The sequence below is a fragment of the Microcaecilia unicolor genome, chromosome 4 (assembly GCF_901765095.1).
Source record: "Microcaecilia unicolor chromosome 4, aMicUni1.1, whole genome shotgun sequence".
NCBI classification, from domain to species: domain Eukaryota; kingdom Metazoa; phylum Chordata; class Amphibia; order Gymnophiona; family Siphonopidae; genus Microcaecilia; species Microcaecilia unicolor.
Window position 1 is genome coordinate 324,234,207 of NC_044034.1, and position 21,867 is coordinate 324,256,073.

Genomic DNA, 21,867 nt, shown 5'->3' on the forward strand with positions numbered 1-21,867 from the left:
AGTCAAAGCATGGCAATATGACATCAATATAATATATGCCAGCATTTCATTGACTCCATTATTTTCATAGGTCATAAAAAACTCCACTGGATCGTGATATGTATCTCCTACTTAAACAAAAAAGTTACTTAGCTTATGCTATAATGCCTAACGGGGCTCTCCGTTTCACTCTGCAATGAAATGCTGGCATTAATTATATTGATGTCATATTGCCATGCTTTGACTGTTGAGGTCTTTTTCTTCACTATAAATAAACCAAAAACGTTTTCAAATTGACACCACTTCCATTTCAATGTTAAGGTTGTTCTAATTATATTCAGCGTTATATTGGTGTCAATATCAGAAACCAGGGTTCAGATCCTAATTGTCACATTTTCTGTCCTTGTGCATTGGGTAAGCCTTGTGTTTCTCCTTTGCCTAAAGCAAATCTCACATTGTAAGCTACCTGGAGCAGACAAATAACTTGTGCATCTGACTGTAACTTGCCTTACGTTCAGACTTAGACTAGGCAAAAAAAAGTAATATATCTAAAATTCAAGCTACAAGACAGGAGATCTTGACAAGAGACTGGTCAAAACTTTTTATTGCACTAACTTAATATATTTGAAACTAGTTTTCAACAGCAGCAAGAGACAGGAAAGATCGTAGGTGTAGGACAGATTTTAAAATGTCGGCCTTTAGCAGATTATTTAGATTCACTTACGCCGCAATTTTGTATATATGCAGACGATATCATGGTTTTAATACCTTTTACTTCAGTTAATACTTCCCATGAGATTAATATGAATCACTGCCTACAGGCCGTTGATGTTTGGGTACGTGCATTTAGGCTGAAATTGAAAAAAGAAAAAAATAAGTTTCCTTGGATTGGTTTCCTCATTTTCTTTTGAGAGTCAATCCTATTATTAAACTTGATAATTTTGACCTAATTCTTGATTCAGTTTCAAGAGTTTGGGGGGGGGGGGGGGGTGGAAATTGATAGTCAACTCTCTTTTAACAATCAGATTAACAAGGTGGTCAGTAAATCTTTTTTTCTACTTAAAAAGCTTTAAGACATTAGCAAATATTTCGAACCAATGATCTTTCGTCTTGCAGTGCAGTCATTAAAACTGCCACTATTGGACTACTGTAATTCCATCTATATTGGTTGCACAAAATTTCTAATAATGAAGCTGCAGAGAATACAAAACATTGATATTAGAGTCATCTTTGCAGCAGGTAAATATGATTCTATCTCTCCACTTATGCTGCAGTTGCATTGCCAGTCGAGGCTAGACTACATTTTAAAGTTTGTTGATTTACACCCTATATGTGTGTAAACAAAGAAACTGACACCTGTTATAAAAAGAATAATCAAAAATTTTTTATTTTTTCAACTGTCCTCCGTCGGACAGAGGCAGCATGGGAACACCACACTGGAAGCAAAGTCTGCTTACATAATATATTTTTAGCAATAATACAGAGATATATTTGCTTAGCAGTAATACAGAGATATATGCTTGCTCAGCTTTGCTCTTGCTTTGCTTTGCTTTGCTTAAGATACTTATCTTTTCCTCAGTTTAAATACACTTACATTCATACTGCACCCAATGTGTGCACGTCAGCAACCCTTTTTCTTTGAAGCTTGTTCTCACATTCCTTATCTACAAATGTCTGCAAGCAACATTCCTTCTGCTACCCTGCACACAGCCTCTCTGTCTCTGCTTCACACCAGGCTGCTCAAGGTTGATTCTATGACTCCCTCATTGTTTTCACAGGTTTGTGACTCATAGGTCTTTTGCCTTAATACTTGCACTTCACTGACCATAGGAACTTTATACTGTTCAACGGTTTCTCATTATATTTATGTAGCATGTTCATTATTATTAACAAATCCTCCCTTGAACCTTGTAAAGCAAGGTTCACCAAAATTTCATGGTTATAGTTTTCATCACTGTTAGACTGGGCATCATCCTATAAATAGGTAACACCTCAGGCCGTCATGGCAATGACAAACATTTTCTATCAAACCACAGCTAGTTCTGCCCTTTAAGGTTTCTCATGGGGACGCTCCAGGCTATTTAATTGATCATTTTGCTTTTCTTAATAGGAACCATGAGAGTGTTACTAGAAATCTTTTTCTGTTAGATTTTCCCACTGTTCGTAAAATAAAAGCTTGGCGCCCTTTAAAGTCTTCTTTGACTTAATCAGGCTGCTTCAAAATGGAACCCTCTTTCGTCTTTTTTAAGACATACTGAACATTATTTCAAGTTTTAGACATTACTGAAGACATTTCTTTTCATAAAATATGCTCCAATTTCATAGTTTTTGCTTTGAGTTTAAGTTATGATTACTTTGTATAATTATCTGGAGTATGTTCCTTCTCTTGATGTTACCCGCTTAGAACTTGTTGGTTACAGTGGGCAATAAGACCATAATGTAACGTAATATTCAGTCCACAAGAGTCAGCATTTTTTTTTTAAATAATGACCACCGTGGGCAGATTTAGCCCCAGATATTCAATGACAGGCCCTGTCCGGGCATATGTGGATCCCAGCTTAATATTGGCCAGGACCCACATAAGGTGGCCTCTACTCCTCCGAATCCTCCTCCCTCTCCTGTGACCCTGATCCCCCTCTGTCCCACCCTGCACATAGGTAAGGGCTAACTGAGGCCCTACTACGCCAGAAGGCCCCATCGGTCCAGTGGGATCATATGGCCAGGAGGGATGCCTACTCGCTACTGTCCGTTGTGGTGGCTAGTGTAAAATGGCTGCTGCAACCTCTAGCAGTAGTTGTTAGTATTACAAGACTTCCATTAGAGGTTGCAGCAGCCATTTTATACTAGCTGCTGCAACGGACAGAAGTGAGTGGGTATTGCTCCTGCCCACATAACCCCACTGGATTACCAGGTATTTAAAAGTAGACCCAGGATCTGGAGATTATAACAAAAAGAGCAACATTATTAGTCACATTTGCTTTAGAAATAGATCGGGATGCAGTACTGAGACTTTCACTAAGACATTTGGATTCAGTTTTTGGGGGGTCAAAAATAAGAATATATCTGGATCTATCAAGAGAGACTCAGAAGAGGTGTAAGGCCTTTTTGGCTTTGCGCACAAAAACTGTGGCAATGGGAGCTAGCTTCCTATTGAAATTCCCTTGTGTAAGCAGAATTATATTTCAATCTAAACAGTTTCAATTTTTTGACCCCAAACAGCTAGAGGAATTTCTAGTCAGTAGGGAAGAGGGAAATGTAGTCGTTTAATCCCATATGTACACTGTTTAACAGCCTTGGAGTGAATCACTTGGGACATGACACTTCATTTAATATAATTTGTAATGTATAATTATTTCCTTTAGATTATATGATTAATCTTACATCTTGGATTGATTTCTTATTCTTGTGGTCAAAAAGGTTTTGAAACTTAAAAATAATTTACTTGTGTATAATTTTTTTTTCCAAATTGTGTATTATCATTCATTAATGTGACATTATGATTGTTAAAAAAGCTTAATAAAAAAATAAATTAAAAAAAAAGTAGACCCAGGGGCCTACGGGGGTGGAGATTGTGCAGGGGAGCCTCAGTTGGCCCTTACCTACCAGCAGAGTAGGAGGGAAGGGAGATCGGGGTCATGGGGGAGGAAAGGGGTAACAGGAAAACTAGTGCCACAGCCCAGTTAACTTTGAATATTGGGTAGATATATTCCAAAGTCACTTAACAGTGAAGTAATCCCAATAATGATACTGGAAAAACAGTTAACATGTCGTATTCAAGTAGCTGCTGCACAAGTCTGCAAGGTTTTACAAGGATGAATAATTCATTCTTTCCTCCCAATAGAAAGAGATAGAAAAAAAAACATCATTGTTTGTACATTAGATTCATCACAGGGCTGTGATACATTTTGTTGCCCCAAGTAGAATGATTCAGAGTGGTTACAGCTAGATGGCTTTCAAGAACATAAATATATAAAGAAGGGGCCTGTGCCAGATTACCAAACCTTATGCCTTTTCGTACCTTCAGCTAATTCTTATGTTGGTGTCATAGGCAGCATGACAGCCCATAAGAGAATCCCAAGATCTCTGGGATCAACATATCTACAAAAGCTCTATTCTACAGACTTACACTCCCACAATCTTTATGTCTTCAGACTTACAGCACAAATCCCCTGATGGACAAGCCAGTGGTGAGGAATAAAAATTGAAAATTAAACTTTAATACATATCTGGAATTATTTCTCCCACATAAAAATCAGATATTGCTAAAGAAAGGGGAAGGGGAGAATTAAACAGAAACCTTGTATTATAATTAAACAGTACCTTGAAATATCCTTTTCTTCAATTATCTATAGTGGCAGGAAAGATAAATGCTAGAAATGGGGAAATTATGGTGTTTGTTTTCATGTTTTTATGATATAATTGACTTCCTTCAGTGTTTCCTGGGAATGGAAAGAATGAAGAGAACCAGCACCTGTCAGATTGCTTATAAAAATGTATGAGATGAAGGCTGAATGTACTGTGTTGAAAGCTTCTTTCCACTGGTGAGGTGCATGAGTGAGGTGCATGAGTGCGTTTTTTCTAGTGAAAAAGGTGCCGGTACTCAAATGACAGGTCACCCTTCAGGGGTGGGGTGATCACTGAGGGGCACACCCCACAATAACCAGGCCCCCTGCAACCAGTCACAGAATCTATGACAAGGCAGAATTGCTGTGTAGAGCCTGAGCTCTTTCATTAAAACTTGGGGACCATGGGTCAATTTTAGCAGACAGTGGAAAAGGTGCTGGTACTCAGTATCCCCAAGTACCCCCTCAAAAAAAGCCCTGGGTGCATGTTATATTGCTGAGAATACTATGGTTGCAGAGGTACAGTATGAAGTCTGAGCAAGTCTTGCTCAGTAGAGGCCATACCAGGCTCCTTCCGTTTGACAAAGATTTCTTTAATATTGCAGTGCATTTCTGAGACTCAATAAAAATGTTTATCTGTCCTTTTCAGCCTTTGTTGAGTGTCTGCATGCTTGTTTCTGTTGGATTTTCCATCTTTATGCCCAGTTGTATAAATATGACCAGTTCAGTTTGATGCATAGATTTGAAAAATGTCTTCAGAGCTTTGTAACCCAGGCAGTGAAAAATATTTCTTTAGATTTTAAAGTACGTCCCACCTGAACTTATACCCTGTGTTGTCTATTAAGATGTTATCAGGGGCATTTTTGAAAGAGAAGGACGCCCATCTTTAGACACAAATTGCAAGGTGGGCGTCCTCACAGGGTCGCCCAAATCGGCATAATCGAAAGCCGATTTTGGACATCCTCAACTGCTTTCCATCGTGAGGACAACCAAAGTTCAGAGGGGCGTGTCGGAGGCATAGCGAAGGCGGGACTATAAGAGGCATTTCGGCTCTTTGCAATCTCTACAGATATGGCAGAGCTATTTATGCACATAAAGAAAGAAAACATAGGGACCCTTTTACTAAGTGGCAGCAAGCCCACCACGGTCTTACCACATGCCAAATAAGAACTACAGCCGGGCTACCGCAGCAGCCTGGATGTAGTTCCCACCCCTAGTGTGAACCTTTTCTGGCACTACAAAAATATTTTCTATTTTTGTACGGCCAGTGTTTACCCAGTGGTAATCAGGCAGTGCTGCATGCTGCCAGGTTAGCACAGGAACCCTTACCACCATCTCAATGGGTGGCAGTAATTGCTCCCCCCTGAAAGTGGTTCACTTACCGCATGGCTATTTCTTTTTTTTCTTTTTTTTTTAAAGACAACCTTTTACTGCTGGGGTAAAAGGGAGCCTCAGTGTGCATCAAAAACACGCGCTGACGCTAGCACAGGCTCCCTTTACTGCAGCTTAGTAAAAGGACCCCATACGTAGTCCAGAACTTGGGGAAACAGTTATCTACACTATAGAATTGTGTAACTTTTCTAGCCTGTTTCAAAAATGTGAAACATGCTGTTGGTTATGATGTGGATCTCTGGGGCCCTTTTACTAAGCTGTGTTAGGTGCTAATGCAGCCTAATGCAACAAAAATGAGCTAACATGGGATGCACTAAAGCATTCCATGTTACTTTTGATATCTTTGTGGCCCTTTTACAAAGGTGTGGGAGGGCTAACGTGTGGGTAGCGAATGCCCAATCAGCACTACTGCCAGGGTAGTACGTGCACCCGTGGTAATTCTGAGTTTGGCATATGCCAAATCCCATGGTAGAAAATAATTTTCTAATTTCTACCATGGGGGATGTTCCTAGCGGTAACCGGCAGCACACCCACGTGTGCACACGCTGCATGGTTACTGCATGGGTAGTGCATGAGCCCTTACTGCTAGATCAGTGGGTGGTGATAAGGGATCAGGCTCTAATTTTAATATTAGCGCAGGCCCAATTCCCAGCCCATTAAAAAATAGCTTTTTTCCCAGCTGCGGTAAAAAAAATAGCCCAGCATTCACCTAAATGACACACCCACACTACTGCAGCCTACTTTTTACTACAGTTTTGTAAAAGGACCCCTGTGTGTGCTACATGTGCAGTATTTATTTTGGGGTGTGGGGGAAAGGGGTGTCAGGGACAGAGAACAGGCATGAAAGCATTACTCAGCTAGTGTGCTGACATCAATGCATGCAACACAGTCTTTAAGCAGGAGCCTTGATTGCCTCCAAAATAGGTGGTAAAAGCTCCCATGTTAATTTTTTTAAATGGCTGTATGTTAATGGTAACATTAGTGCACAGCAAGAAATTCAACAGTTAAAGAAAGGCTATTTTACGGGTGCACTAGAAATGGGCTTTAGTGCACTGGAAAGACCCACATAAGGGTAGTTCCTTTCCAGTTCTCTGAATTTTGCATTTTTGTACACCGCTCTGGTTGTTTGTGAAGAGCAGCATATCAATGTTCAACAAACTAAACATTTACTAGCACAGCTTAATACAGGGGCCCATCTGTCTTGGGTAACAGGAGCTGTCCAAGGTGCTGAAGAGAAGTGAAACTGTTTAATAAACCATGCGTTCCTTAGTAAGTGACAGGCTCAAAGTTGAATTTATGAAGAAAGCAAAAGCTGTTAAGAGTATTTTTCCCCCTACAATATCCCAATGTCCTTTGAAAAGAGCAAGATGGTAGTGAGAAAAATGGATTCATTTTAAGAGAAATGATGGCAGGCGTAATTACAGCAGTGCCATCAGTACTACAGTTATCAGCTTCAGCACTGGAAGACAAGTTGTTGCTACAGTGGCAAATTGTCTCGGACTGATGTACTGAATTTGTCCTACCAATGACATGTTTAATATGACACATTATGCATCAATGAGCAATCCCAGAAAGAAGCTGATGTACAGCTACATCTTATAGAATTCTAAATTTCCCAGCAAAAGTGGCAACTGCAGTGCCTCATTTGAATTTGATTTTGTGTTTATTTCCTCAAGGTTCAGGAGCCATTCATTTGATATCCCATCTTTCTGTGCTACAGCCAAAACAGTTTACATTTATTATATGCAGGTACTTTCTCTGTCCCTAGTGGGTGCACAATCTAAGTTTTATACCTGGGGCAATGGAAGGTTAAGGACCAGATTCTATATATGGCGCCTAGAAAATCTGCATGGAAAACATTTCCACCTAAGCATATTCTATAAGCAGCACCTAGATTTAGGCATAGTATGTAGAATATGCTTAGTTGATATCCCAGTGCCTAAAATTATGTGCCTCCATTTACATTCATGAAAACATGGTGTAAATCCTGGCACATAGATTTAGGAAGCAAAAAGTAGGAAGAGTTGGCTCTTCTCCAAAACCAAGGAGGTGTGATGATGGAATTAAAATCTTTATTGCAAAAAAAATGACTCAACACAGCAGCCGTGTTTTGGCGCGCAAAAGCGCCTTCTTCAGGAGTCTACGAGATATACAATTTTCTAAATATACAAACAAAAACATCAATAAAAAAATGAACATGAAACATATATTGCCAAAAAATCAAGGTTAACCTGAAAATGTATAAAAATAACATAACAATTATACACATGCACATAATTATAAATGAGAGATGTCATATGTAAATAAACAATCCATCTATCTATCTATCTATCTATCTATGTGAAATAAAAATATATGACCTATGTATAATGAATTAATATAGCATAAAAAATATACCTATGATTCATACATATATATATCTAAGTATAGATTTAGGCACAGAGGGACATGTTCTATAACAATGCACATAAATTTTGAAATGCCCATTTCCCTGCCAATAACCATGTCCCTTTTTGTCTAACTGCATTAAAATTTAGGCACTCTGCATTACAGAATACGCTTACAGAATTGTGCACATAAATTCTAATTACTGCCAATTAGTGTTCATAATTGCTTGTAAGATGCACTTAACAATGCTGATTAGCTTGTTAAGCCAATTAGGTTTGCACATAGTTACAGAATATGCTTGGATTTCAGCACAGAGCTCTAGGCACACTATATAAAATCCAGGGGTAAGAGATTTGCCCAGGGTCACAAGGAGCTGCAGTTGGAATCAAACCCAGTTCCCCCCCCCCCCCCCCCCACTGCACTAGCCATTAGGCTATGCTTCTTATCTTTATGAAGATAAAAACAATCCAGCAGAAAAATCCTTGTGTAAAAAAGTGCTGTAGGATTTGCCCTTGTGAATTAGGATCAGCTAAAATTACAGGGTATTAAAACACACTTCAAAATATAATGGAAATGTTGGTGTGCTATCCAGGGCTTCCTTGTTCCCTCTTTAGACAATGGTTGTCCCATTATAAGTATCTAATCTATTTTCTATCCATCTATCTGTTCCACACCAATACTGATTAAGACAACTGCTTTCCTTAGGAGTGCTTTTTGAAGACTCGTTATCTTTCAGTGTTTAGGTTTCTCAAACTGTTAAAAAATCTTTTTGTATTCTCTGGAAAATCAGATCACTCAGACCCTATCTGGAGGACAAAGCCCTCAAGATTCTACTACATGCATTCACCTTAAATCACCTGGATTACTGTAACTCACTGCTGACTTGGTTACTGCTTTATTCACTTGAATGTCTTCAGCTTGTACAGAACACAGTAGTCAAGTTCATCTATAGAGCAAAAAGATCAGACCACGTTACTCCGCTTTTGGTAGAGCAGCACTGGCTTCCAGTTAAATATGGGATTCAACTTCTTAGGCTAGCACATTGGTCTTTTTAGTCTCATTTGCCATGTTATCTACCTTCAATAATGATTTTCTATCCTTATGCCCATTGACTAAGATCAGCAAATACCAACCTTCTTGTGATACCCACTTTCATCAAGATGCAGTTAGATAGCTCCCATGCCACATTTTTGTCATGTATGATGTGCCCACTTTATTGAATTCTCAACCAAAGGTCTTTCACTTGGAACCTAGTGAACACAAATTCAAGTCTGCACTAAAGGCCTGAGGAATTTTGGTATAAATAAATAACTAAAAGCATTGTTGCTGATGCTTAATGGGCCTTCCCTTTCACTTCCCTATCCCCCATTTTTTAAATATTTCCCCCTTATGTGTGACTGCTCTGTGCTCTTCAGTTTTAGATAAATATGGTTGTGCTATTCATCTTTCCTTCTGTGTCCGCCCATTTCTTTTTGCCTGGTTTTATGTAGATTCTCTATTACTTGATCCCTGCTTTCTTTAAGGATTGTAAACTGCTTCAAAGTGTAGCAGTATATCAAATTCTGAATAATTAAATAAGGGGACCTTTTCCTAAGCTGAGTTAGGCACTATTGCATGTCTAATGCAGCTAAAAATGGAGTACCATGGGATGCACTCAGGCATCCTGCGGTAACTCCAAACTTTGTGCATGCTAACTGTGCATTAAAAAAATATTTTTAATTTTTTTGAGAGGACAAGACATGGGCAGAGAGCGAGCATTCCTGTGCTAACCAGTTAGTGCATCTACATTATCGCGTGATAACTGGTTAGCACAGGGATACTAAAGTAAGCCCTTACAGCCTACAAAATGGATGGCGGTAAGTGTTCACGCGGTAATTTTTTTAAATGGCCACACATTAATGGCAACATTAGCACATGAACAAAAAAAGCAACACTGGGCTTTCAGGGTTGGGATAAGCAAAGTCCTCCTTTATTGAAAGATAGACCCAACACGGGCAGCGTGTTTCGGCGCACTAGCGTATACCTTACTTATTGTTGGACTGTAATATTTTTATAGATTATTAGTGTTTGGTATATGTGCATGTTCTTATTTATGATTATGTATAACTGATATATTTTTATGTTGTTTTATATTAGACCCCTGAGGCAGGCGCTAGTGTGCTGAAACACGTAGCCCGTGTCAGGTCTATTTTTCAATAAAGGAGGACTTTGCTTATCCCAACCCTGAAGGCCCAGTGTTGCTTTTTTTGTTTCTGTATTGGTTTGTATACTGCTTTATCCTCTCTTTTGTGATCTTGTAAACATTAGCACATGGTCATTAATGGGGAAAATAGAAAACTGGCCATTTTATGGCTATAGTAATAAAGGCCTTGGCATATGGGGAAAGACCCATGTAAGGGCACACCAAGACCATTTTTTGCCACAGCTTTATATATATATATATATACACACATATATTTCTCAGAGAACAGGAGGCCCATGTAATCTGTTTGCTTTCAAAGCCTTCATTACAAAAAAGTTGCTTCCCCTCACTTTAGCCATGGTGAAACCTGCCAAGATTTCTACACTGGTTGAGTCTGGAGAAATGTCGCAAGAGAAAGTCACAATATCTCCTTGTGACTCTGAACTAATCCCAGTTCTGCCGCTGACTGTGTGACTTCAGGCAAGTCACTATCTCCCTGTGAGGTACCACACTGCAAATAGGGCATTGCTCTAAATCTGGGGTTCCCAGTCAATATAGGAAGTAAATACATTTACCATATATTCTGAAAATGATAACAGGAACAGGCAAATGGTTCACTTACCACACAGCCATTTCTTTTCCCGAAAAAAAGACAGCCTTTTACCCACTGTGGTAAAAGGGAGCCTCAGCGCATGTCAAAAACAGGTGCTGACACTAACGCAGGCCCCCTTATACTGCAGCTTAGTAAAGGAACCCCATAATGACTTGTACTCTAACCCATAGGCCTGTTCAAACAGCTGGGTACATAAATGACCCTATTCTATAACATTGCACCTAATTTCTGGGAATGCTCCTGACCCACCCATGCCCCACCCATTGCCTGCCCATGACCACAACCCCTCTTCAGTTACAAGCTAAAACATTTATATAATAGGGCACAGGATAGATTCATATGTAAACTCAAATGAGTGCCAATTAACAGCAATTATTGACTATTAACAGCTTATTAACTGATTAGTTTGCATGCAGATATGGGATCTGGGCCCAAATTTGGCAACCGATATAGAATCCAGGGGACAGTGTGTACAATTTGCAAAGAGTGCCTACTATTATTAGTAACTGACAAAACAACAAAATGGCCAAACAACAATTAAATAAGATGAATATTCCCATAAATGACACAGGAAATAACACAAAACGAAAATTTTCTGACTGCCCATCTCTAATCTTTTGCTGCCTGAGATTCACTGGCCAAGAGCCATATCAAAGCTCTTGTGCCATTCCCACCCCTCAATTTACTCTGGATAATCCTCTATGCAGTTCTAATGGAAAAACTGCTCCTGCACCTTACATAATATTACTTAGGCCTCACATTAACCTGATCGCTGTTCACAGCAGCTGTATCCAATGTCTTATTACCACAAAAGTTCAACAGCTCATACCTAAAACATCCACAACACTGAAGGCACTCGGCAGGTCCTGGTTTCAGTCCCCCACCCCCACCCCCTGATATAAAGCATGTGGTCAGTGCCACACTAAAGGGATCTTTTGAAAGAGATACCTGTTGCAGATAACTTCAGGCACAGGCAGCTCCTTGTGACTCTGGGCAAGTCACTTAACCCTCCATTGCCCCATGTAAGCCGCATTGAGCCTGCCATGAGTGAGAAAAACGCAGGGTACAAAAAAAAAAAACTTAAGGGCCTTTAGACCAAGCTGTGGTAAAAGGGGTCCTTTGCGAGCAGCAGCAGCATGTGTTTCTGCCCTGCGTCAAGGCCCCGTTTACCGCAGAGGGTAAAAAGGTTGAAAGAAGAAATAGCCATGCGGTAAGTTCACACTTGCCACGTTGCCATTTCAGGGCGGAGCACTTACCGTCACCCACTGAGGTGGCGCTAAGGGCTCCCATGCTAACCCGGCAGCAACTGGGTAGCGTGTAGCTCTGCCCGATTACCACCGGGTAATCCCAGCAGTAAAAATACGGAAATATATTTCCGTAGCGCCGGAAATGGCATGTGCAGCCTGGTGGTAGTTACAGATTGGCAAACAGCAAACCTATTGCCGTGCACCAGCCCTTTCGTAAAAGGGCCCCCTTAGACACTAAGGTCAGCTTCACTGTTCAGCTCCCAGCAGTCGGCAGAGCTTTTTGAAATGTATGACACTGAACAATGTCTATTGTTCTGTGACCTTTACCATTTTGCAGGCACTGACACATTTTCCAGTGCTGCTGTGCATGAGATCTGCAAGTGAAGAAGGATTAAAAAAAAGAAACTTAGAGCCAGTCCTTTGGCAGAGCTGTGCATGGAGCTGCCATGCGGAAGGACACTGGTTCGGTTCCCAGCTCAGCTCTTCCAGTCCCAGCTTGGCCAGTGCTATTAATGCTATGAGCCCCAGTCATTGTGCAAATGTGACTCCAGGGGGTGGAGGGGGAGGCAATGCTATAACAGGACTCCTAGAATTAGGTGCCCAGAGGGCTCATGTTAAGAACTTTTTCTATAAAGGAAAGTAGGCGCTTGATTAGCTTTCGAAGGTAGCCCTTCTTCATCAGATCGATTTTCCAATCTGACGAAGAAGGGCTACCTTTGAAAGCTAATCAAAAAATGTATTATGTCCAATAAAAAAGGTATCATCCTATTTTCTTTTCTATGTTTTATTTTGTTTTGTTTCTATTGATTACCTTTAAAAGTGGACTAACACGGCTACCACATCTCTCTACTCAAGATAGAATATTAGTATAAGGGGTATAAATGTAACAAATAAATAAATAAATATAACCATAAGAACATAAGCACCGCCATAGTGGGAAAAGACCAAGGGTCCATCAAGCCCAGCATCCTGTCTCCGACAGTGGCCAATCCAGGCCTCAAGAACCCAGCAAAAACCCAAAAACAAAACAAAAATTTAAATTAATAATGTTCAATGGACTTTTCCTTCAGGAATCTGTCCAAACCCCCTTTAAACTCAGCAATGCCAACTGCTGTCACTATATTTTCCGGCAACGAGTTCCAGAGTCTAACTACGTGCTGAGTAAAGAAAAACTTTATCCTATTTGTTTTAAATCTACCACATTCTAGCTTCATCTTATGTCCCCTGGTTCTATTATTGTTAGAAAGTGTAAACAAACGCTTCGCGTCTGTCTGCTCCATTCCACTCATTATCTTGTAGACTTCTATCATATCACCCCTCAGCCGCCTCTTCTCCAAGCTGGTATATGTGTGCTTAACATTTAGGCACAAGCACTTAACACCAACTGCAAAGCTTGTTGGTGCCTAAGCACTGCAGATATTTGCATAACTTACAGTATTTTCAATAAATGACACATGTGAATGGAAGTCCCACCCATGCTTTGTCCCTGTGTATGCCCCCTCCAAATACAAGCTATGTGATTATTTGCAGAAAAGCACTTAGGTAGCATGCTGGCATATATGCTCATAAGTGTGCACAGACCCTCTACAGACACAGCCGACAGCCGGTTCACAGTGTAAAACAGAACAAACCTCTTTATTGGGTGGTGCATCAATTATATACCCAGGCCTGTTCCTATCAAAGGCCTGGTAACTTAGGGACAAACATAATCCTCTTGTAACTGTGTTGACTTAGAAAGGGAATGGTTCCTTCCAGACTATAGCTACTCAACATGTACTCAAAAGTATCAAATTATTTAACAAACAAGGATGGGCCTGGCTTCTGGTAAGCCATGAGGTCAGCAATTCACAATCTTCAACTGGAGTGGAGGAGTGGCCTAGTGGTTAGGGTGGTGGGCTTTGGTCCTGAGGAACTGAGTTCAATTCCCACTTCAGGCACAGGCAGCTCCTTGTGACTCTGGGCAAGTCACTTAACCCTCCATTGCCCCATGTAAGCTGTATTGAGCCTGCCATGAATGGGAAAGCACAGGGTACAAATGTAATTAAAAAAAAAAAAAAAACTTTCCAGCATTGGCCATAATTCTGGTTCTTTGCCCTTAACTTGTAGAGGGCTATTCTGTCCTGCTCCTGATCTTCCTGTTCTGTGTTTTTACTTTACCCTAACTGGAGTATGCAAGGAGGTTGGATGAACAGGAGACAAAGTAAACCTAGCTTGTCCATGGGGGGGGGGCTTTTACTAAGCCACAGTAAAAAGTGGCCTGCAGCAGTGTAGGCATGTGTTTTGGGTGCATGCTGGGCCAGTTTCTACCGCATCTGCATAAAAGGGCTTTTTTAAAATGGGACGGGAAAAGGGAATGCAGTAAAACTAAAACCCATTGATCTAGCAGTAAGGGCTCACATGCTATATGCGCAGTAACTAGTCGGCACATGCCAACTGCCAATTACTGCTGGAAAGGCCATGCGAGTGTAGTGGAAGTGAATTTTAAAGATTGTTTTTCAACTCTGCCTTGACCAACCAGTGCACTTGGGGTCTGTATTTGTGATTAGAAGTAATTCTGTTTAAAAATGATTTTTTAACTTTGATTTTATTAAAATAAGTTGGATTGTAGAAGATTTATTTATTTATTTATTTATTACATTTGTACCCCGCTCTTTCCCACATACAGCAGGTCCAGTGTGGCTTACATAGTAAAAGAAAGCATCTTACATGGTAAAAAAATACAGTAAAAACAAGGAAATGTAGGAACAGTATTACAAATTGTGATGATCATAACTACTTACATTATGAAAGGCATTACAAAGGACATGTGAAAAGAACGTAATGAACTAGAATAGGGAAGGTAGACAAGGATATGATAGGTGAAAGGGAAGGCGAATGGGAGGGAAATGGTAAAGGATGGAGGGAAGAAGATGAGGGATTGAGTATAACATTGGGGTCAGAGTAAGCGTCAACGTCTTAGCAGGAGTATCATAGGTGATCTGATGGAATTAAGCTGGTCCATTAAAGCAAACTTGCTTGAAAAAATGGGACTTTAACATTTTCCTGAAAGGTAAATAGTTAACACAGCTCTAATTAATTTGGTAAGTGAAGGGGGAGACTGTTTTCGAGTTCAGATTGGCCACCTGGACTGGGAAACATGTGACCACATTCCCACAGTATGGCTTGTTTCTCAAGCATTCTGTAATTTTCCTTAGCTCTAAACATGAGCACTAAACCTAATATAAAAGGGGGGCCTCTGGCAGTGAAGTGGGAAGCCCATCTATGGGTGGACGCACCGTGTAGAACCAAACTCCTGGTCAAAGAAGCTCCTGGCTTTCACTGTGAACAGGGCCCCCCAGCTGATAAGAGCCTGGATGATGTAAGGACCAGTGATGATTGTTTTATTGCTTCTTTTCCTGGTCTAGGAACTCCTAGCATTGCTTAGATGTAGGAACCAGTGATGTAATGATTGTTTATAGATAGGTTTTCTTCAATTATAGATAGACTGATTATAGGCATTGTTTCTTTTCAGTTATATAGCTAATCATTGTATATATATATCTTAATCATTGTAGATTTTAGCACCTCTAATAAGTCTCATTTACCTAATATGAATCCAAAAGAATCCACAGTAATTACTGTGTAGTCTGTGTTAGTGAAACAGGCTGTAAAAATCCATAGCAGTACAGCGTGGGAGGAAATAAATCATCCAGGTATTATGGGTGCACAGCAAATCTGAAATTACCACCAGGGGGGGTGTGGTAGCCTGGCGGTAGTCTCATTTTGGTGCACACTGCATTCATGTAGAGCCTAACACACCTTTGCAAAATGGCCCCTTTATGAGCTGAAGCAAGTAGGTGGAGCTTCCAAGCAGTAGGCAGAGCTTAATGCTATTTTACTTCACCCAAAACAATAGCAAATGCTATTGAAAACAATAGCCAAAGATTATTAGACATAAGTGACTGCCTATACTTGGTCTATCTGTAAAAAGTCTAAAGCTGTTCCAGTTGGATAGGCAGTGCCTTAAAAAGTAGAAGACAAAAGATTTTTTTTTTTACTTATTTGACAGCTTTTTAATTTATTTGAAAGCTTCCTATATCTAGATATAAATATCATGAAATTAAAATTGAATATCACTAAAACATCTTACAAAATTATTGTAGCTGGTAGAAACATCACTTACAAACTGTATTTTGTACTCATTTTTCTACACTGTTCTATACAATATAGATGGCCAAATTTCAGTGAGGATATCCTGTTTCCTGATGGGTTCATCTTAACTGTTGTTGTAATCTGCCTTGGGAAGTCTGGTGTTATAAAGATGGAATATATTGAAATTAAATGGAAGTAAATTAAACTCTCCATTCATTGGAAATATGGAATCACAACTACATCTTTTGTAAAAGTTTACATTTTAGATACATAAATGGATTATTCTGTTGTTTGAGCATGTTTCAAGGACAAGAGGTTTCTAAGTCAAAATAATAAAAATAAACATTTTCTTTCAAACAAATCACTCATTTGTTGAAACATAACTAAATGGGCTATAAGCCCCTAATGCAATCCATTGGTTTTCTTATATTTTGTTCTTGTGATGGCTTATTCTATGCCAAAATTGGAAATACAGTGAGACAGAATAATAGAATTCAGTAATATCCCAAACTTATTTTTTATGTTTTAATGATCTTTATTAAAAGCAAAACATGTTGGTTGATAAGCTTCATATAGAACAAGAAAAACCAATGAACCATCTGATAAGGCACAATATAAACTTTTACAGAGAACATACCCCAAGAACCCTTCCCCTCCTGTACTCTCCTCCTTCCCTATAAGGCCACCTGTTTCCACCCACCAAAATAAAACAGATGTACAGATCAGTAGGACCCAAAGCAGTACAAAACAAATAGAGTCATAAACAACACAGTTTATACCAAATTGTTTAACCACTCTTAGGTTTTGCCTTTGGGTTTAACAAGTAATACCATGTGCATGTAAGGTCTAGATAAATGAATTTAAACAATCTATTTTTAAGGCATATGCCCTAAATATGTAATAGTTGGTAGCAATAATGAAAGAGTGATGGAATTTTCAAATAGCAGGCAGCCAACAGATTTAATTTCCACTGAAAATAATTAACTTTGTATGAATATTAATGTCATTCAGCTCCAAATGCTTTCCCTTAGCCATAATTATTCCCATGACTCATCTATATGCAAACACACAACCAGGAGACAAAGATTAACCCCCACCCCTCCCAAAAAACAAAAATGCCTTTTTCAACCAAACAGACTTGAGGAAGAAATAAATACATATCACAGAACTGGAAAATGTTGGCACATTTAGACTGACTCTAGACTTCTGAATGAAGGTAGCTTTGCCCTTATTATTAAATATCTCTTCTTTAAATAGTAGTAATAAACAATATTAAGTGCATTTTCATAATATACCAATGCATTCCACAAAACAAAAGGAGCAAGTTCCCACAAACCATCTTTCTCTTTTGATCTAGGCACAGGAAAAAAAAGACTTTTAATGTGGGATAGAAATGTCATAAATAAGTAGATAGATAGATAGATAGATAGATAGATAGATAGATAGATAGATAGATAGATAGATAGATAGATAGATAGATAGAAACTCTGAATGTTGAGCACCTGATTCTCATAACATAATTTCTGTTTTAGTGACCCTTTACCAGGAAAAAAAGATCTCTGTACAAATATAACACATGCCAGGGTGTCCCTATAACAAGCCCCTCCAAATGACACACTGATTACGATTTATAACAAATTGCTACTCTACCTATGAAAAGTTATTCCGTTATTATACTTCCTCTGTCTGCCTCCGTATACTACACAAGCCGGCATGTTTGAAAATATAAGTGGGATCAAATAAAAATGCTACCAACAATAAAGAATGACAACGTGGATGCAGCAGCTCATAGGTTTCTTTGCTTTGTTTTGAGTTTACTAGATGATGGCTGCACGGGAAAGGCCTAATTGGCTTCAACTTTTTGACGTCATTCTGTTCCTGTTTTATTGAACCTCCTTGGAAGCATAAACTCCTGGCTAAGCAGTCTAGAGCTAGAATTCTCTTAAGGTGGCAGTGTGAAGGAGTATACTTAAGGAGAACTGGGTTTATTCCACATACTCCATCACACACTGCTTGTAGTAATGGTGTGGGGAAGGAAAATGCTGCCTTAATTAAAATACAAAAAAGTGTAATATAATGAGTACAATCTGTGAAAACAGATGACTTTTTAAAAACCTTTCTTTGAAGCTATTAGAAAGGGTCACTACCATCAATGTTACAGCTTTTTTTTCAGTTCTTCATAGACTATTCAGTGAAAACCATGGAAACAAAATGTATAATTAATACTAGGATGGAACACCATCACAAAAATAGGGCGGAAACAAAGAAATGTAATTATGCTATATTTGTGTGTTCCTAATGTGATTTTCATGGACATGTGCAAGTGAATTTTCATAGTAACGCAGTAACATACTAAATGACAGCAGATTACGATCAGTTTGGTGCTTCTAACCTGCCCAGTATGGTGGTTAAGACTATAAATGATATATCCTCCCCATCCTTGATTGTTCTTGAGCCCTTCCCTCGACACAGCATGATTATGATTAGTATTTTGTAAATCACTCAGAAGCCAGTTCCTGGCGTGGGCAGTACATCAAATGTTTGTAAATAAAATAACTAAATACAGCTGTGTGCAGGTTAGCCCCTCACGTCTGTCTAGAGTTGTAGCTGCTGCTCCGTACAGGTTACCCCTCCCCTTCATACCTTTGTTTAGGGTTGTAACTGTTGCTCCAAGCAGGTTACCCCCATGTCTAATTGTAGTTTACAACAATGATATGTGAATTGTACGAACATATTGTAACCTTGCAGATCTTCATGGAGGCTGATGTTAGATGGGCCACCTATGCTGCCAGGCTTTGACGTTACGACCTTGGCATGCCCTTCCAAGGTCAATTCTACCTGGGCATAAGTGAAGGAGATGTAACCTGCTAATAAACTGGGAATAAGAACATAAGTTAAGCCATGCAAAGTCATACAAAGGTCCATCAATCCAGCAACCTATCTTTGATCATTTCTAGTCGAAATCACAAGTACCCAAAAGTAGATCTATGTCTCATAGCTCACTTCAAGCAATGGTTCTCTTGGATCTACCTGGCTGATAATTTATTATGGACTTTTCCTCCATGAACCTATCTAAACCTCTTTTGAACCCCACTATGCTAGTTATCTTGACAGATCTGAGACTATAATTACAATCCCTCCCCTGCTCTTCAAAATTTGAGCTCACTTTAACTGTGAGAAAGGAAAAGTAGTGTGGAGCAGCAATGCTTGTTCTCCTCAAAGCCTGTTAGGTCCACCATTAGGGTTGGGTTGCTATAGAAGGGATCATTCTCTTATTTAGCAGCTTGAGTCTTAGCAATAGTACTGTGACTCTACCAGTATGGGTCAGGCAGCATGAGAGGGTAAGGGGTGAGTATCACACACCCACCATCATCCTCCATATTTTTTGGATGAGTCAGGGTCCTAGGCAGATGAAGAAGGATAGGGCCAGACACTCACCATTTCTTTCACAAAGGAACTTCCCAGGTGGCTTGAGTTAAGGCTGGGAGGAGCTTAGGGCTTTGATGTAACTCTGTGAAAGGGGTCTAAGGGAAATATTTTTTAACCAGTTATGCCTGCATCAGGGCTAGTTGGGGGGGGGGGGGGGGGAGGCACTCAACTTCTAGGCATTAAAAGCAACCAAGAAGAATCTAGGGGAGCTCAGATTCTATGACCCCATTGTCCAAAAGGGAACTTTTTTTTAATTTTTGCAAATTGCAGCAGCCAGGAATTTACAAAATTCCCAAAAAGGTTTCTAGCTCTGAGTTGCAGATGAGTACAAGAATTGAGCAGTAGCCAAGTGATTAGAGTGCTGGACTTACTATCCAGGGGTGCCCTGTTCAAATCCCAGTACTGCTCCTTGTGATCTTGAGCAAGTCGCTTATCTCAGATACAAAATTAGATTGTGAGATTTCCACAGACAGGGACTTATATTTTCAAACAAAAAGTTGTGAGCAAAATACTAATAAATAATAAACAATTATACTAACCTGCAAACATTTGTTGCTTAGTACATAAGGCCCCTTATCAGCAGGTGCACTGCAGAGTTCTAGGTACTGGAGTCTGTGATATTGAGTATTAGACCAATGTAAGAATGATATAATCATGATGGTGCTGGTGAACCTCTGAGACCACATCAACAGAAGGAACCTGTATGTGGCCTTGAAAGCTTCTAATATGGGGATTTATCAGATGCAAGAGTACATTGGTGGCTTTTGTATTACTGTCCTGTCCTAACAATAATTTTATGTTAAATTGCTATTCTGCATGCTTGGACTCTGTTTACATTGTTTATGTGTTATGCTGCCACCTGCTGACCTCATTAGAAAACTGCATCAATTTCTTTAAAGGGGTAGATTATTCAAAGGCACTTATTGGGTTAGCAGATGTCGCTAACCCCATAAGTGCTGGTAAGAGGGATATTCAGCAGCAGAGGTGCCAATTTACCCTGTTCAAGCTGGAGAATTTGGGACAGTCCTGAATTTCTGACCCCACCTATCCTGACATTAGTACTGAGCAAAATTACTGAACACATAAATAGCCATGGTTTAATGGAACAAAGCCAAAATGGAATTAGCCAAAGGAAATCTTGCCTCACCAATTTGCTACATTTTTTTTGAAAGTGTGAATATGTTTATTTGTATATATTTATTTGGAGAATATGCGCTATCACCTTCTCTGGTGGACAGGTCAAGGTGGTTTACAATAAAACTTAGAGAAATAAAAAGTTCAGAAAAGTGGAACTCCATAAAATATAGGAAAGATTCACACACAGAGAGAAAGACACTCAAGCCAGGTACTCACTGTGTATCTGACCAAAATCCAATCTGCAATCGAATTCAGTGTTAAATGTCATGGTGAAAAAAAAATTAGCTTTGAGGACGGATTTAAATTCCTTCAAGGATAATTCCTTATGAAATTAGACCAGAAGTGCATACCATAACATAGAGGCAAGAAAGAAAAGGTAGAATGACAGGTGGATTCAAAGTGAGCTCAGGAAGATGCTGTTCTTTGAAGCAATTGAAGAAAGTAGCCTGAGACATGAGGCGACAGTAAAGCAGATAGATATGAAGGCATGATGTGCTAGTGTCAAATTTTAAACTGAAATCATTAGCGTATAGGCAACCAAACCAATGTAATCCTTTATGTAAAGGAGAGATGTGATTAAATTTCTGTACCCTACAGATTAAATTTCTGTACCCTACAGATTATCAATAGAAATCAAACAAAAGAAAACATGGAAAAGAAAATAAGATGATACCTTTTTTATTGGACATAACTTAATACATTTCTTGATTAGCTTTCGAAGGTTGCCCTTCTTCCTACAGAGAAACCTACCAACTGTATTTTGCAGCAATTGCAGATGCTTGATCTGATACTGTGGAATACAAACAAAAACAACATTGCAATAGTCTAAACATGAGACTAAAAATGTAAGAATTAAAAGTTGCAGGGTTTGAAAATCAAAGAAGTGTTAGAGTGTAGTTGTCTCAGAACCAGAAAGCCAGATTGCATCACTGAAGTGATATGGTCCCTAAAAAGATGATCTGAGTCAAAGATAATGCCTAAATATATGAATGATTACACAGTTTGGACTGGGGCAGAGGCACCCCA